Below are 4,984 nucleotides of genomic sequence, written 5' to 3'. Positions count from 1 at the left end.
GTTGATGCAATTTAATAACTGATACAGTTGCACTTTTTGATTTGTCAAGATGTACTATCTATAATTATTGAAAAATTAATATAGTGTGTAGGATACTTTGAAGATTGAAGATTTTATAAAATTGTTAAATTGTGGATTAATATTGTACGACATTGAAAATGATCTAATAAGGGTTAAAATGTTTGTATTTTATATGTATTAGATTTCAATGAGTTTTAATTATTAATAACTACCATCCTGTTGCGATTCGTAGCCTTTTATTTTAAAATAATTTTTTATTATTTGAGTCATAGTTTATATTATTATCTTAAATAATCGTTAAATAAAATACAAAAAAATATCTATATAAATCTTCTATAATTATTAGTACGTAAATTATATATTTTTATAAGGCGATAACATATAATTTGAAAGCAATTAAAATACTTACCAAGCGAAATTAATTGCAAAGATTTTGACTCTGTATTTGAGTCTTCTTCGAAAGTCAGTTTGTATATAACTTTCATATGAAAAGGACTTAAATTAAATCCAAAGTTCCAAATCGAAACGTTTGCAATTAATTTCGTTCGGTAAATATATTTTAATTGCTTGCGAATCATATTTTATCGCTGTATCGTAATATATAATTTATGCACTAATAACTGCGGAATCTCACCCAAGTGGCATAACAGGGTTTGCAAAGCACTAAAAAAGCGATTATATGCGATTATATGAAAAGTTATTTGTGATTTACATGCATAATTCATTAAACGGTACTTCGCGGCTATGCTCTTTCAACGGGACAATTTTTCAAAACTCCTCAGCAAAAATGAAAAGTGTTCCTTTTTCCATCACTTCTTCTTTCCGTTCCGTCGAAAGATTTTTTTCTCCGTAAGGGGAATAACGGAGAACAAGCCGGCCGAGTAGACAAAGCGTACGACGCTGCACCAGCCGCCGCATTCGTGGAACTTTTGCAGCGCCATTTCGTCCGACTAAACTTCAACGGGATTTTCATAAAGCCTAACGTAGAACCGAGAACAAGCCGGTGATTCGCAAGTAGTGAAGGGAAGACGTGGAGCAACGAAATGGAAGAGAAACTTCGCTATCCGCGCCGTGAAAACTCACAGGGTGAGTTATCTCTTTCCTCTCTCTCTCTCTCTCTCTCTCTCTCTCTCTCTCTCTCTCTCTCTCTCTTTCTCGGCTTTGCCTCGTCTCAGTCGCGTTACGCTTTCCTTCGCATATCAAAAAGCGAAAAAATCTTGGCAACTAGTAGTTTACGATCAATTCTGTAAAGTTTATGTATCAGCTAGTAAAAGAATTGAGATATCTAACAACGTACCTCTTGAAATTAAGATACAATCGAACAAAGATTTAAAATCAAATCGTATCAAATATAAATTTTCGAGAAACGAAGGCTTTTAATGTTTAAGTAGTTGTAAATCATTGGCGGATCTCCGAAACATAGATAACATAGATCTTTATTTCATTCTCGAATGCCTTTTATTAGTAACGCCTAACATGAAAGATAGAATTTAATATTATCTTAACAATTTAAGAAATACAATGATTTATTTTTGGCAAACCAAATAAAAAATGTACATAAATTTGCAGAAATTAGAAATTATATTCTTAAATAGATCAAACAATAAAAGATAATGGTTAACAGGCGAGGTAAATAATAAATGTTCAATCATGAATTAATCGATCTAATAACCAATTAACTTTATTAATGATAAACAAACAAACTTTTCATTTTAAAATTGGAACTCTTCTCAGTGAATATAAAAGTAAATATAATCAATCAAAAATACATAAATCAGACTAGACGAAAAATCTTTTTCTGATTCGTTCTGTATTTTTGACCGATTTTGTTTACTTTGACTGTACTCGCTAGGGATTGTCTCAAATGAAAATGTACATTTGTTCATATATTTATCATTAATAATGGTCATCGAATCAATAGATTCGTGATAGACAAAATTTGTCGTTTGCTTCTTTTAGTTGCGTATTGGTTTCTATCTATTTTTATCAATTGATTGCATATCTCAAAGCCTAACTTTAATTTATTTTCCAAGATTATTCGCCAGTTCCTTCTTTAAATGAGATAATATTTTAGATATTATATTAAAAAGAAGAAATCGACGTTTTCAGTTTAATAACCTTTTTTTAATTAATCTCTTTCTCTTTCTTTTCTTAGTTATTTAAATGTTCTCCAAATGCAGCGCAATGAGGAGATGAATAATGTGAACTGAAAAGAGATCGATAGTAAAGGAGGAGTTTTCGATAGTATGAATTGCACCTGCGATCCACCTGCGGAATCTAGATGCCATCCATCTACGTCGTCAAGGGACAACTTGTTCAGCATATCAATCGTTTCTCCAGTCATAGCACGAGCCAAAAAATATGACTCCTTATCGTTCTTTTCTTTTCTTTTCTTTCTTCTCTCTCTCTCTCTCTCTCTCTCTCTCTCTTTCCCCCCCTCACGATAAATGAATAAATAAATGTAATGCCACATCAATGATTATAATAAACCATCTCGCAGAAATATCGTTCTTTTGAACAAGGAAAGATATCACTGAAAGAAAATTAATTGCATTGATAAATCGAAAAGCTTTTCGAGATATTTTTTACAATTTAACGAGAAGATTTAATTCTAAACGAATTTGATTTTGATAGAAATCTATTCACTCTATATCGACATCAATTAAAAATATTCCAAGTTTATTATTCAAAATTTGTGTAATGTTAAATTTTGATATTGTTTTGAATATTTGATATTTCTAGAAACAATGAAATCATTGTTTCTAAAAACAATATCAAAATTTAATAGATAAAAAAAAATATATATATATACATAATTAATGCGCATCGATATCCGCGCCTAACTCCTATATGTGCCCAATTATTTTCGTATTTAAATGAGAGGTTATTATTATTACCCTAGTACATTACAATAGTGTCGTTTGTATTTATTTTTTTTGTAATCCCTCTACTCTTTCCTCTTTCTCTCTCTCTCTCTCTCTCTCTCTCTCTCTCTCTCTCTCTCTCTCTCCCTCCCTTCCTCCCTCTCCCTCTCCCTCCCCCCCCTCTCTCTCTCTCAGCGTATATTATATTTGTGAACTTTATGCGCAGGTACCACGTTGCATTCTCATTTGTCTAACTGAGCATTATTTTAATTTTTTTCTAATATTTTTCTTGATTTTCTCGTTAATGATTAATATAATAAATTTTTGTATTCATACATATTTTTTTTACCAAGTTAAACTGCTAAATGGCCGCGCCTGATATTTTGGTTTTCTCGGCCAAAGTTCATTTACGCTCGTCAATGCCATATCGACAAACCGATCCAATTATCACAGTAATAATAACGTGTATGCGTTACAAAGTTCCTATCGGGCTAATTCGTGCCCCGAAATTGATCGCTAGCCCTTCGGCGGCGAACCGCGAGACTCGAAGCGACTCGCATTCTCGATCGATAGGTCGTTGCATTCCGTGTGCGGGCGTTCGTTTCGCGACCGATGCAATTGCGCATACACAAGCATCCTAATCGGCGGTTCGTGCACAGCTCGGTTCTCAGCCACGGATGATTGCATGAAATCAAGGTACGAAGTTAATTTGCTTCGAGCAACTTCAGTACGCGCGATAATCCGACAACTCGAACTGGCCCGACAATCCCCTTAGTGATAATTAAATGCCGCTGTCACAATCGATCGGATTATTCATAACAATTGCCACGGAAAATACATGTTCGTTGTACTACACGCTAGTCGGCTCTTGCAGAAATATCGACATTGCGTGAGAAATATGCGTTATCAAGAGAGCGAATTTAAGAAAAAATGGATTCCAATTCTATTGAAGGAACTGCCTCTAAAATATTTTTCTATAGACTCAGATGATGTTTCTTTATTACTTCTTTGCACGATATAATGATTATTCTAATATATTCTAAGATATTTTTTGCATGGAAAAATGTAATACAAGAAATTTTTTTTAAAGACAAACAGTTTCTTAAATGGAATAAGATTGTTTTTTTATGAGCTATATTTTGATGAAGTTCTTCATGTAACATCAATATTTCTACCAAGCAATTTGGCATGTAGGTACACATGAACAAATTTTCTCTATTTTTATAAAAATTTATTATATAATGTTATTTTAATATAAAATTTATGTTACAATTATATATGTAGATAAATATATTTTATATATTTTTTATACAATTCACTTTTATTTTTGATAGCAGAATTCTTAAATTATGTGGATAAAAAATAATAAAATTAATTTGAAATCATAGACAATACTTTACGTTTAATTATTTTCTAAAGAGAAATAGATTTTTTTATTTTATCTGCTCATCAATAAATAATAAAATAAATATAAAAAAACATATGATGTTTAATACACAATAACAAGGATTGTTTATTTGTATTTGGAAAAAATCCCATCAAATCAAGTGTCAAATCCCTTGATGTGATGACACAATTTTAATTACGTAACGCAACTTCAAACGCTTCTGATAAACAGCGTATAACACGTATTATGCGATATAAATAATCGAGTTTTGATGTTTACAATAGAAATAACCGCACAAAACATTGACATTAAAACGAATCAAACTATTTCACTTTTAATTATTTACAATTATTATAAAGACAATAAAATAATGTAAGATAAAGATGTAAGATAAAGATGTAAAATAGAATAAAGCAAAAATTGTACTAATTCAATAAATATTAAAATAAAAAAATATTAAAATATTATATAAAAAAATATTAAAATATTAAATAAAAAGTATTAAATAAAAATTAAATTAAGACAGTAAAGGACTCTCAATTTTCGTAGCTTGCTTTGGTGAAAAAAATACATACGAATACAAAAATTTATTATATTAATCATTAACGTGAAAATCAAGATATTAGAAAAAAATTATAATTGCAAAAAGAAAAATATTTGTATGATTAAATACAGCATATATATTATATAAAATCTAGATATACATATGTAT

The sequence above is a fragment of the Atta colombica genome, unplaced genomic scaffold (assembly GCF_001594045.1).
Source record: "Atta colombica isolate Treedump-2 unplaced genomic scaffold, Acol1.0 scaffold220, whole genome shotgun sequence".
Taxonomy (NCBI): domain Eukaryota; kingdom Metazoa; phylum Arthropoda; class Insecta; order Hymenoptera; family Formicidae; genus Atta; species Atta colombica.
The sequence above is the reverse complement of the archived record's forward strand: the minus strand, read 5'-3'. Positions refer to the sequence as shown.